Source organism: Aquarana catesbeiana, linkage group LG08, assembly GCF_042186555.1.
Source record: "Aquarana catesbeiana isolate 2022-GZ linkage group LG08, ASM4218655v1, whole genome shotgun sequence".
NCBI lineage: Eukaryota > Metazoa > Chordata > Amphibia > Anura > Ranidae > Aquarana > Aquarana catesbeiana.
In genome coordinates, this window is record NC_133331.1 from 114,234,331 (window position 1) to 114,248,800 (window position 14,470).

The following is a 14,470-nucleotide window of genomic DNA, read 5'->3' on the forward strand; positions in this document are numbered from 1 at the left end:
CACGTCCAGAGAGCGGTGATTAAAGCGGGGTTCCACTCAAATTTTTAACTTAATCTTACCCCCGAGGTTAATTGCATAGATGTTCAGATGCCGCACGAAAACATTTTTTATCGCTGTAATTACCTTTATCACTTTGTTGAGAAAAACCAGTGGCGTGAAACACACCTCAAAAACTTCCACCCGGTGCCAAAAAAAAGTGCACACACATAGAGAGTGACACACAAAAACGTGCAACGGGTGTTCAGAGTCCTCCACTAGGGAAAGACCTTACCCTGATCCCCCGAGGCATTAGGCTCCAGACAGGGACTGAGGTACTTATACAATGGGTCCATCGGGCCGAAACCAGGCGGACCCCGTTTCTGGAAGGTCTGCCAAAACAAGTACAGGTGGGGCTCCCCGGAAGGGAGGCCCCCAAGGGAGAGGGCAAACCAAGCCAAAAGGCCTATGTCCACCCCTTCCCAAGACTTTCAGGGTAGGCCCGAGGACCCACACCCTACTCGCCACACAGTGACAAAACGTGTACACACATCAAACAAAAAAAAATACAAAAAAGTGACAAACGAGGGAATAAATAAAAAGAGTGGGGGGATAGGAAGGTGGGAGAGTGAAAGTGACCATTGTGAAATACAATGGCCGGCCCTCCAGCCAGGAATAAAAATTTCCCCTGGTCCCAGCCAAAAGGCTCGGCCCAAGAGGCAGGTGTGAAAAACGTGTGTAGTGGTGAAGTGACCATGTTGCCATAAAATCAAGTGCCTAGACACAGTGACTGTACGGCACCCCTGAACTGCCACTTCAGGGGCACATTCACCACTGGCTTTTCAAAGCAACCCTGACCCACAACCCAGACCACAACAGCCCCCACCCCAGGCAGAAAGGTATGGAGTTCTGGAAGCTTGGAGAGAGCCCTTGCCATCAGGCTTCACCGTCGTTCCGTCCCGCCTACCTAATTACATTCGGGAAATACTGGCCGCTCCCCCGGTGGGAGAAAGGGGAGCCAGCGTTCTCTCCCAAATAACTGTCTGGAGCTAGAGCTGCCCCAATCCAGGCCAGAAGGCCAGGGTCCCGACCCTCCGCCAAGACCGAATGGTTCTCCGTCCCCATCAGAAGGCTTCCCTTTCGGCTACAAACCGCTCCGGGTTACCTTCACTCCAGCAGGTTTTGCATAGCAACCGCAATCCCATCTCTATCTCGCCATAGATCAGGGACGGAAGCAAGCGCCACCTCCTGGAAACTAAGAACAGATACTACACTCGATCTTAGCCAAAAGGCCGAGAAACAATTAGCAATAATCACGCCTCAGTTGAACCTCATTGGCTATGATACTGCCGCTGTAATTACCTTTATATTGTACTTTATTGTGGCACTTCCTGTCTTTCCTCCCATGGGAGTAGGCGTGTTAATTGCCTTTCCCCAGCGCCGCACTGTCTCCTGGGAGCTTAGTGTCAGGCTTCCCAAGATTCAGTGCGGAAACAATGATCATGCGCGTGAACAAGCTGTGAATGAACAGCATTCATCACATCCTGGAAATCAATGCTTGTGGGCTTCACATGCCCACAAGCAAGATGGAAACAGCCAGCATCACATTTTTTAAGTTATTCTTCAGTACGAAAACAGACAGAGGCGGAAATATTACACTCAAACTGTGAGTATTATTTTGGGATTAGCAAAGTGTCTCAATGACCTAAAAAAAAAAAAACATTGGTCCCCGGACTCCCGTTTAATGGTATATTTTCGGAATGGTCTTGAGTTGTGAGTGGGGTGCCCCAGGGCTCTGTCCTGAGACCAATCTGTTTAAATTATTCATAAACAATATAGAGATTGGAATAAATAGTACAGTAGACATGTGCACTGCTCTAAATAATTTTATTTTGTTTTCGTTTCATTCGTTTTTGTTTTTTTTTGTTAATCTAATTTGTTATGATCAGCATTCGTTATTTTGATAATTCGTAACTTTGGATGCATTCAAATTCATTACGTTCCATTCATATAGATGTGGAATTCATTATTTCGATAATTCTTAACATCAGATGCATTCATATTAGTTACGTTCCATTTTTTTAATTGCGGCATTCCTTATTTTGGATAATTTGTAACTTCGGATAAATTCGTATTAGTTAAGTTCACTAACAGTTAGCCAAATTTGAAAGGAAATTCCAATACCTATAATTTAATAGTTTATAACTGTTACTATAATTTTTATTATTATTCTTAATAATATTATGATGTATTATTAATAAATAATAATAATAATTAAAAAAAACTATAATAATGGTTAATAAATTAATTATAGAAGAAAATACGAAAAACAAAATTATCCAAATTTTTCGTTCTTTCAAACTTTTGTTCTTTCTGATTTTCGTTCTTTTAAAAAAATGAGTTTTCGAAAAAATTTGTCAAATAGTCTTTTGTTCATTCGGATGCTTCTGAATGAACGAATATGCCAAATTTTGATGAAAAACTAATTCGGAACGAAACAAATTGCACATGTTTATAGTACAGTCTCAGTGTTTGCTGCAAGATGCAAAGATAAGCAGTGCAATAACGTCACAACAGGATATAGCAACTTTGGAACTCCTAGTTGAAATAGAGGCAGTTAAAGCTGTATATGGCAGATAATGCTGAATATTGAAAAATGTAAAGTGATGCGTCACTGCGTTCTTGACGTTGGGAATTTCCGACAAGATTTGTGTGACCGTGTGTATGCAGGACAAGTTTGAGCCAACATCCGTCAGAAAAAAAAACATGTATTTTGTTGTTGGAATGTGCGTTCGTTTGTAAAGGGCATAAAGGTGTAAAGGATGTAGAACTCTTTTCCACAGTTGGGGGTGTCAGCAGGCAGTGTAGATAAATGTAAAAAAAGACTTTTGAATGGATTTTTAGTGAACAAAATGTACAGGGATACAGAAAATGGTAGTGACATAAACACACACATAGACTCAGGTTGAACTAGATGGACCAGTGTCATTCATCCTTACCAATGATGTAACTATGTATTTTAGCTGAGATAACCAAAACTGTATGTTGGATTAATATGTGCAGTTAAAAAAGAGAGATATTATCATTCAGTAATTCTATATGAAATATTTTTAACCACTTCACTACCCGCCATAGTCAAATGACGGCCTGAGATGGGATCTCCCATCCTGGGCTTCCCGGCCGTCTAGGGGGTGCGCGTGCGCACCCACGGCATTGCTCGGGACCCAGTGCGTGTGCCCGGTGGCCGCGATTGCCGCCGGGCACCCGCGATTGCCCATTAACCGAACAGGACCGTGGATCTGTGTGTGCAAACACACAGATTCACGTCCTGTCAGGTGAGAGGAGACCGATCTGTGTTCCCAGTACAGAGGAACACCGATCGGTCTCCTCCCCTTGTGAGTCCCCTCCCCTTACAGTTAGAATCACTCCCCTAGGAAACACATTTAACCCCTCGTGTCCCCCTAGTGGTTAACCCCTTCCCTGCCTGTCACATTTATACAGTAATCAATGCAATTTTATAGCATTGATCGCTGTATAAATGTGAATGGTCCCAAAAATGTGTCAAAAGTGTCCAATGTGTCCGCCATAATGTCGCAGTCACGAAAAAAATCGCAGATCGCCGCTATTACTAGTAAAAAAAAAAAAAAAAAATTTTTTTTAAAAATGTCATAAATCTATCCCGTATTTTGTAGACGCTGTAACTTTTGCGCAAACCAATCAATATATGCTTATTGCGATTTTTTTGACCAAAAATATGTAGAAGAATACGTAACGGCCTAAACTGAGGAAAAAATGTGTTTTTTTTTTTTTAAATTGGGATATTTATTATAGCAAAAAGTAAAAAACATTGTGTTTTTTTCAAAATTGTCGCTCTTCTTTTGTTTATAGCACAAAAAATAAAAACCGCAGAGGGGATCAAATACCACCAAAAGAAAGCTCTATTTGTGGGGATGTCAATTTATATATATATATATATATATATATATATATATATATATATATATATATATATATATATACAGGGGCGTTGCTAGGGGGTGGCTATTGGGGCTATAGCCCCAAATCTGGGGCCCATAGCCCCGAGTCTCTTGCTGTAAGGTCCCTGCCTAACCAGCGGGTTGTGGCTGCTTCGGTGGGCAGGCTGGCTGCATGAGAGAGGAGGAGGAAGAGGAGAGAAGCGAGCGGGCGGACGACCAGAGATGACATCTCTCTCCGCCCGCTCCACATTAGCGCTCTTCACAGCCGAGCCTCTTAAATTTGGGAGCGAGGTGTGGTGAGCAGCAGAGAGATGACATCATCTCTCACTGCCCGCCACTCATCAGCGCTCTTCCACCCTTACAGCACGATGGAGTGGAGGTCACGTGCTCCACTTTGCAGCCAGACCCCTTGCTTCAATGTCGAAGGTGCAGCAAGGAGCAGCAAGATGAAATCATCTCTCACTGCCCGCCCTGCATCACCGCTATCCTGCTCTCACTAAATGGACCAATGCTGTCAGCCTGCCACCAATGCAGCGTCAATGCACATTTTGTGGCACTGGCTGGCATGGCAAGTGACAATCCACATCAGTTGGCAAGTGACAACCCACATCTGGTGGCCGGTGACGTAGCAAGTGACAATCTGCAAATGGTGGCAGGAGATGTGGCAATCTGCAAATGGAGCCAGGAGATGTAGCAAGTGACAATCTGCAAATGGTGGCAAGAGATGTGGCAAGTGACAATCTGCAAATGGTGGCAGGAGATGTGGCAAGTGACAATCTGCAAATGGTGGCAGGTGACGTGGAAATCTGCAAATGGTGGCAGGTGACGTGGCAAGTGACAATCCACATCTGCTGCCAGGTGAAAGTGGGAAGTAACATGCTGCATCTGGTGACAGGCGACGGTGGCAAGTGACATGCTGCATCTAGTGGCAGGGGATGTGGCAAGTGACACGCCCAGGGCTCCCACTGATTCTCCAGTATGGTGAGTTGAACCACTTCCTTATATATTAGAATGTAACAATAGAAATAATGCACTTCAATCACCCTAACACCATATCAACCATAGTGCCATGATGATTGAAGCGCCAACACTAGCCATTGCCCATGAAAAATTGCAAAAAGGTTGGTGACTGCTGCTATGGGCTCTAGCCCCAGATCTTTTGCAGACCTAGCAACACCCCTGTGTATATATATATATATATATATATATATATATATATATATATATATATATATATATATTGTTTTTGTTTTTTTACATAAAGTAGTCACGTCAATTTCATTCTTGACTACAGCCATAAACTGCTACTATTCAAGCTATATGAGAGATGTTTCAAAGTTAAAGATAAGGTTTTTGTTAGAACTTTCTCTTTAACAGGTTTTTCTTTGTGTTGTCATGTAAGGATGAATAGCACCTAGTAAATAGTCTGGGTACAATTAATTAAGCCTCTAAATTATCTTTGGTGATTGAATTACATGCTATTCTATGTTAATAAAAAGCCTGAAGAAATTCATCATGGAGGTAATAGCTGGCTAATTTTTCATTATATGAGATTAAAAGCAATTACTACCTACTTTGCCACATGCTTTACTGTATTAAAAAACAGTTGTATGTCAGGTCCATTTGCTGTACAATTTTATGCTGGTAACAAAAGATACAGGAACAAATTATATTTACAGTGCTGAAGGTTTGCTTTTGGTCACAATTAAAAAAACAGCAATATACTATTTAAAAAGAACATTGTATACTTGGTTCACAATTTTGCAGTAGTTTCACAAGGAAAAAAAAAACAATAATTTTAGATTCCATAACCAAAATCCTGCTTTTATATCTTGCAGACATGTAAATGAAACCTGTGCAGCTAACCTAGTTCTAAATATTTTTGAGGATCTGGCCCAGTACATGCATGCAAATTAAAAAAAGGGAGAATATAGTTCTTTTTCTGCAGATATGGTCTGGCTTAGTGGCTCAGAAAGTACTAAAATCAATGATCCAGAATGACAGACATGCAAACATTTCCAGGAGAAGAATTCAGCAATAGCACCCTCTTAACTATCCCTGGTACAGTTTTTTTTAAGCCCAAATCAAGGCTTGCCATGACACCCCCCCCCCCAACTCCCAACCCAATTGGAGCACTCCCTACAGCATAAAAAAAATAAATATATATTTTTCCAGGGGTCTTCGATCTGATCTTCCTTACCCTCTTTTTTACTCCAGTAGTGGGCAGATCCTTAATGCTGCAGAGAGTTGTACACTTTCCAGCTTTCTCCTAAAAGTCCAAGACTGGGGGCTAAGCCTTGATGCCCTGGGCTCAGAGGAAGTGGATTGAATAACATTGGATGTCATTTAGCTCAGAAGACAACCATTGCAGGACGAGTGACTGGTGCGTCTGTAAGAAACAGCACTGGAGAATGGGTGAGCATAGCAATTGGTATTGCTTTTTCATTTTTAGGCTGTAGTTAAGAGCTTTTAATGCTTTCAGTTAAAATAATGGAAAATCTTCTGACGTACTAACTGAGTGCGTTCACAATTTGGAGCTCGCTTTGCTGACTTCTGAGGCAGAGCTACATGGCAATGAAAGAAGGTGAGCTCCCCTAAGGACCATAACAGACCTGGATCTGCCTTCAGCTGCTCTTAGTGGACTGCACAAAACAAAAAAAAAAAACATTGATCTACATCAGCTGCAATGTCCGGGATTTTCCACTCTTAATAAAAATGCTTATATGCCTTACTCTGCTGGGAGTCACGTGAGGTCATACAGGGTAGTAAGAGCCAGATGGAAGTGGGTATTACAAATGTGAATGGATCATACCATGCTACAGATTTGTTAGGAGCACATAATAATAATCATACCTGTGTGAAATGGTGTTCATATTTATAATGTTTTAATAGCAAGATGGTGATTTGTGTCCCTGTAAATGATTAAAATTTTTTTTTGCATAAGCATTTATCTTTGAAATGATCCAAATCATTTTGAGATTTAGCATATGCAATTCCCACAGCTGGGCCCTATGGCTGTGTTAATTAGTATGAACGGTTTTAGCAACGTTATTTTGCTAAACTCACCCTTCCAGTTTGTATAATGCTGATAGAAAGTAGTGCTAACTTTAAATATTGTGTACCTACTGCATGCTAATTTTTGTTAAAATTATAAATATAATTGGTGTTAAGAGTAACACCACAAATATGTGCCCTTTAATGACATCATAAAAAACTGATGTTCAAACTATACTGAATACAGATTAGTCAAGGTTTGGAGCTGAAGTTTGGCAAAAAACACAATGAGTTCTTATGCAACTTCATTTTAAAGCAATGCTATTCTGCCATTTCATAGAAATTTCCTCTATTCTTTTCAATTGATATGCTATACAAGGTGCTGTATTTGTTAAAGTTTCTTAATGTGAATGAATAGTTTTGGAGAAGCTTCATAAAGGTTAATTTGTTCTAACTTCTTACACCAGTAAACCTCAAGAGAGTAATCTTTGATATCACTACATCAGCTTCAAAGCTGTATAGCCAGGTTTTGATATTAATATTAATTAGTGATCCCATTATGCATAAATTTGAAATTAGAAGTTAATTTTTAAAAGCGTCACAAATGACTCTCAATATGACAAACAATCTTTTACTTGTATATCTAAAGGGGTCTGCATACCTTATGTTCATAGTTTATTATAGATGTATTTTTAATATTTGCATCTTGAAAGCAGATTTATACCCTAGAGTTTTAGATACAAATTTAGAGTGCTTAAATCCACCACTATGAACATTGCATGCCAAACTTTAACATCAATGGTGTTATTTGTTGAGAGTGTTAGAAGATTTTTCCACTTAAAGGATAACTATACCTTTGTTTGTTGTTTTTTTTTTTTCTTTAAATAACAAACATGTCATTCTTACCTCCTCTGTGCAGTTGGTTTTGCACAGAATGGCACCAGTCCTCCTCTTCTGGGTCCCCTCAGCAGCGCTCCTGGCTCCTCCTCTTCTCGAGTGCCCAGTTGGAGAAGCGCCCTCCCTCCGGGCACTCGTGTGGGCGCGCTCCCATGTCCTGCTCCTGCATCTGTTGACACAGATAGAAGGACTCGGCCCGCCCACGGCTCCCACGTCTTTGGATTTGATTGACAGCAGCGGGAACCAATGCTGGAGACACCGGCTGGAGCTGGTGTGCACGTATTCGGTGCTGGGAAGACCAGGCTTAGGTGAGTAAAAGGGGGGTCTGGGGGGTGCTGCACTATAGAAGGTTTTTTACCTTAATGCATAGAATGCATTAAGGTGAAAAAACACAAGGGTTTACAACCCCTTTAAACAGTTGGGGGAATCTTGTGGTGCAGGCAATGCAAACTCTCTAAAGGGACAATTGGACTAATGCTTTTGAAAAAAACAATGCTTTTGGAAAGCTTTATATTGACAGAAGCAAGGCAATGGAGGTAAATGTGTTTCTCCTCTTTTTCATCTGACTTGGCTCCACTGAAAAACTTTTGGGTAGATTATCTTAAAGTGGAACTCCAGCCAATACCTTTTTAAGTTTTGAACAGTGTGCACAAAAGTTGGGACCTTTGTCAGGTTTATATTGCTGTCTGTTTTTCTATTGTAGAGATTTCTCCTAACTTTCTATTGTATCCCTGGGCAGCAATAGAAACCTGACATAACCAATAACCCTTGTCTTAAGCTAACCACGTGCTGTTTGAATTGGCTGAAATTATAATAGTGGGTGGCCATGCCGCCTCAAGAAAATTTCATTTCTCAATCAAAGTAGGCGGGGTAAATCAGCTGCTGGTGCTGTTTGGATATTCTGACAGCCAATTAACAGAAATCTGTTAGATTTATTTAATTTAGCCTGTAGGCTGAATGAAGGAAATCTATTAGTGTATGGCCAGCTTACATGTTATCTAATGGCATCCGGACTGTGAATGAACCACTTCCACATAAAAATCATGTTTTAAAATAAAATGGATACCGGTATTTAAGGCAAAGACTAGAGTAAATATTGAAAATATAATTCTTCAATGGAAGTTTCAAGTGATTGTAAAGCTCGGCATTTTAATTTATTTAAATAACAAACATGTTCTACTCACTGCTCTGTGCAATGGTTTAACACAGAGGAGCCCAGATCCATCCATTCTCAGGTCCCCCGTGGGTCATCCCCCCTGCTGAGTGTCCCCTCAGCAAGTGTGCTCACTCCTACGTCGTGCTGTGTGTGTGCATTGACAGAGAGAGCGTGGCTTAGCCTCACCCCCTGCTCCCTTCTCACTGGCTGTGATTGACTGCAGCAGGAGCCAATGCCCCGCTGCTGCCTCTCTGTTCAGTGAGGAGAGAAATAGCTCCTGCCCTTGTGCACATTGCTGGATCAAGATTGGGCTCAGATAAATATAGGGGGGGGGGGGGCTGGAGGGGGAGCAGAACACTAGGTTTTTTACCACTGAAGGTAAAAAACCTTCAGGCTTTAGAACTATTTTCAGTCTGCCTAAATATAAATTCCTGTACACTGTACACAATGTCTTTAGCTATTACAATGTGCATAATGCTGAAGGACAAATAATCCGTTTTGTTCTTGTTGTTTGAGTGTGCTCCTGTTTCATGTAATTGTGTTCTTGGGACATTAGGGACATTTGTTATGTTTTGTTCTTTTATTCCTTCATGTAGATTTTAAAAAGTGAAGAGAAAATGTATTTTTTGGGTCTATTCTCAAAGTATTTCTGTACAATCTAAAACAATACAGTTGCGTTCAAGTACCACATCATTAAAAGAATATCAAAAGTAAATCAGTTGTGACTTGTAACATATAAACCATTCTGATGGGTCCAGGAAGGAAGGCAGATGAGCTATAGGAGTCAGCTCAGAGGGTGAATGAAAGCTCCAGACAAGGCAGCAGCATGTGTTCAGTCATTTGTGAAATAAGATATCGGTTGAAAAGATATCCAATTCGATGAAAATAACATATGATTCTGAAACTCTCACTATAAGCACACACATAATATTATATAATTATGACAGTAACTCACACATTAACATTTCATATTCATTGTTTTAAAGGTTTGCTATAATCTTTAATACATTTAAAATATATTTTTTTAGATCCTCGTAGGCTCTTCCATATAGACGGAATCTCCTATCCCAAGGACCAGTTTACCAACCTCATGGTCGCTAGCTTTAATGGCATAGGTGTTGCAACACAGGGCTTGAGAGACAGGGATGTCTCTAATTTGGATATTCCAATGTTAAAAACTAGGAAGTCCAGCTTACACAAGGTTTAACATGGAACATAGAATGTATACTTTGCTTGTTGCGAGGAAAAATATTTTCACCCTAGGAAGTATTTGTGGGAATAATCCTGACCTTTTTGCAGGCAGGCCTGGATCAGCATTTGGCCCTGAGTATAATTAAGTGAAAAATCTCTGACCTTGCGATCTTATTCCAAAGACCGATAGCTTCCCATTCTTTGGTTAAACCATTTGTGCAGGGTTTTTCACGCAGATCCTCTTGTGTAACCACCTGTGACTCGGTGGAATTTAAAATTGATTCTGTTGGCATTTCAAAGACTGGCTTTTAAACCTATCAGGGATATTCCCTTGTACACTCTTACTCACAAGGTTGCTGTGTGAGTCATCACAGGTTGCTGTTGTCATCATCACCTCTGCAAGGCATGTGTCTCAGCTGGAAGTTGTTTATTGTAAAGAACTTCATTCCTAAGAAGGTTTTTGGCCTTCTACCTCAACCATAACATTGTTCTTCCATCTCTTTGTTAAGCTCCAGTACACAGATTCATATTTTTTTTTTACTTCCTGGATGTAGTTTATGCTGTGTGGTTTTACCTTTCAGATGTGGCTTCCATTAGAAAGACAGACTTGTGTTTGTATTATTTCTGATGTTCTCTGTTAAGGATGAGCTCAGGCGTGTCCGCCAGGAAGTCGGCAATGTGCTGTGCTAATCAGAAGCAGTGAGACATTTCCCGATCTCTGCTGCCGCACATCGGGAAATGTCTCGCTTCTTGTGATTAGCGCTGTGCAGTGCCGAGTTCCTGGCGGGCTCGGCACGTGCAGCATGCGAACACGCCTGAGCTCATCCCTGGTCTCTGTGAAAGGAAATCAGCTTTTCACTCTACGATGTTTGTGATGTCTCAGGGAGATCATTGTACAAGATTATGCTTTTAAGCATAAGGTTCTACTCTTTCCTGTCAAATCTAACTCTACTAGGTCTGTGAAGCTTTTTGGGCTTTTTGGCATTAGGCATCTGTTTCCCAGTTTTGCAAGGCTGCCAGCTGGTCTTCTATTCACACATTATCAGCTTTACCAGGTGGATGTTCAGGCCTCATTTGAAACCAGTTCGAGTGTAATGTCCTTCAATCAGGTCTTTGAGCTGCAGGCTACCCCCAGTTCTGTTGTCTTTTTATGTGGGCAAGTTAGTTTTGTCTGTTTGCCCACCCCTCAGTTGGACTGCTTTTTGATTACTCAATTGTCTATGAATAACAGAATCCTATGTCCCTGACAGAACTCCAAGAAATTCATTTCACAGTGAATACAAAATCCTTATTTTGCTGGTGTTTCACTTATGTAAAAATCTAGGATTTTTTTTATCAGTTATATAACTGTCCAGAGATACTTATGAAATACCGTATTTATCGGCGTATAACACGCACCGGCGTATAACACGCACCCCAATTTAGGAGGGAATTTTAAGGAAAAAAAACTTTTAGGAGGGAAGTTGAAGGGAAAAAAACTTACATTTAAATGCCCATCATTGCAGCCTTCTCAGTGTAGCCTTCTCAGTGCAGCCTTCCCCAGTGCAGCCATGTCAGTGCAGCCTTGTCAGTGCAGCCATGTCAGTGCAGCCTCGTCAGTGCAGCCATGTCAGTGCAGCCTTCCCCAGTGCAGCCTCCCCCAGTGCAGCCTCCCCCAGTGCAGCCTCCCCCAGTGCAGCCTCCCCCAGTGCAGCCTCCCCCAGTGCAGCCTCGCCCAGTGCAGCCTTGCCCAGTGCAGCCTTCGATCCCCTGTCTTCAAAATCGCCGACCGCGATTTGAAAATGGCGCCGCCGGCGCCGAAATACACAGAGCCGGTCCTCGGCTCTTTCCGGCGGCTCTCGTTCACTTTCGGCTCCACTCGTAGTCCCGAGCGGAGCTATCCGAACCTAGCCGAGTAGGTTCGGATAGCTCCGCTCGGGACTACGAGTGGAGCCAAAAATGAACGAGAGCCGCCGGAAAGAGCCGAGGACCGGCTCTGTGTATTTCGGCGCCGGCGGCGCCATTTTCAAATCGCGGTCGGCGATTTTTGAGTTGTGCAGCTCAGGGGATCGGCGTATAACACGCACCTGCGACTTTCCCCTGATTTTAAGGGGAAAAAAGTGCGTGTTATACGCCGATAAATACGGTACTTTTATTGGCCTCTTTTCTTGCTCTGTTTACCTTGACTATTTGGCTTTTGTGAGGGGGTCAAAAGTAACTTTAAATCTGGTGTTGTCTCATCTTACACACTGCACATTGGGTGGCAATATGTAAGGTCTGGAAGATATAAAAAACTAAACTGCTTCTGCAAATTTATGTTGTGGAACCTCTAACAGCCTTTTCAAATGGCTATCTGTAGTGAGAAAAATATGTAGGCTACCAATGAACTGCAGACCTCTCTCTCTCTGAAAAACTGGCTGTCATGTTGCTCTAACAGCTTGGGTAGTGTTGAAATGGATGACCCAGAAAAAGTGTACCGCTTGGGGTATGTGGCTTTATTCTTTCTCAGAAACAAACTAATTCAAAGAGAACCAGACAACTACAATTTTCTGAAACAGGCCAGCAATTATAGTCCTCTGTTTTCTTTATATAGAGTTTTCCTTTAAAGTAGTTGTGAAGGCACAAGGTTTTTTACCTTTATTTAAAAAAATAATAAAACCTTTACAATCACTTTAATGACCCATACACACTTGAATCTTCTGCTGTAGTGTGTTAATGCCAACACATTAACATTTGTTTTGGCACGTGTTAATGAGTGTGGCATTAAGACAGCCAGTCCTTACTTTATGAATAGGCTGCCAACAGATCACAGTGAATAAAAAAATATGCATTATTGTATATGTATTGAGGTATGATGCAGTACAATGTGCTCTACTGTATGTGTTAGGGTGCTTTTAAACATTACTTGGAAACATGCAGTAACACATGCATTTGGCATGTGTTTCCGCAATGCACAAGTGGGAATGAGCCTTAAATGTGTCCAGACCTGTGCAATTTGTAGAATTCACACAGAGAGATTAAATTGCACCTCCTAGAGAATGTAATGATCTATAAAATTTGCCATGAATTTCACCATGATGTGCCTTCACAGTTTGAAAATCAGTGACACCAGGGAGGTGAATCATCAGGTACCCTTAGGGGTCCATTTATAATGCAGGGGTATGACCGTACTGCAGCCATAACAATGTTAAAAAAAAATAGATAAGGGATCCTGCGAGCCACCAATAACCAGATGCTAAAATTAATAGATAAATAAATGACAGGGAAGATGCTAGCGTTAAACACGTCACATAAATCGTGCAAGGATAAATAGATAATATATATTCTGTGCTACCTGTAATTAGTGTGATGGTTGTGGTGGTTCACAAGCGTGTACTGACTGAGCTTAACTGCTGAGTCACACGTTCTAAGGTGAGCGTTCATTACCTAAGGGGAGCACCTGAGTGATGACACCATAGCATGATTGAACCACCTTTTGAATTGATTTATATGGATTTTCTACACCGTGATCATTAATGATGCATTTGGATACCACTTGCATACGCATGAGCACTGTGATTTGTGAACAATTTCTCTCAGTTTGAGATTTATGAACTTTTTCTGGCAGGATTGCCATTGACACAATTGTTGATCACACATGCACATGAGCACTTTTTTCATGATTAATTCACATATTAATCTATATACTTTGTACACTACCTTGCATAGGAGCAGTTTGGATTAAATTGTGTATTGTAGAAGCATTTTCAACATCACCTTGCATAGGAGCACTTTGGATTAAGTGTATTTAATATTTTTTATAATTATTATTTTTTATATTTTTTATAATACTTTTTATCCATTTAAATTAGCTGCATTAATCACCTTTTAAGTTATTCAGTACATATTCATTGATTATTTAAGGAATTTTTATAATAGTCATGCATGCATTTTGATCTCTACACTGATAGAGTATGCAGCACACTAATTACAGGTAGCTCAGTGTATATATTTTATCTATTTAAAAAAAAATGACTGCACATTTATGAAACACAGAAATGTTTTCCAGAAAAGTGCATCATACTCATCAGGGAGTCCAAAGCCAGCTGAATGCAATAAGAATGAACAGGAGTTGGAAAATGTCTGTCACATAATCAGCTCACCTCCAATAACAGAGCTCTTTGTGATGTGTTAATCACTGCAGGCTGCACACCATGGCCTGCGTTTTATGAATGGGCCATAAAATGTAGGCACCTGTGTGCATAAGAGAAAAGTATAACTAAGAGCGAGTAGCAAAATCCTCCATGTAATATAAATGTAC

At 41.0% G+C, this 14,470-nt stretch overlaps 1 protein-coding gene and 1 pseudogene across 4 annotated transcripts in view; one reads left to right on the top strand and one right to left on the bottom strand.

The window, feature by feature from the left end:
• The window catches only part of PRKG1 (protein kinase cGMP-dependent 1), a 1,456,334-nt gene that overhangs the window by 909,765 nt on the left and 532,099 nt on the right, over positions 1 to 14,470 (top strand). The window lies entirely within an intron of this gene.
• On the bottom strand, positions 1,151 to 1,280 carry LOC141106964 (U2 spliceosomal RNA; annotated as a pseudogene).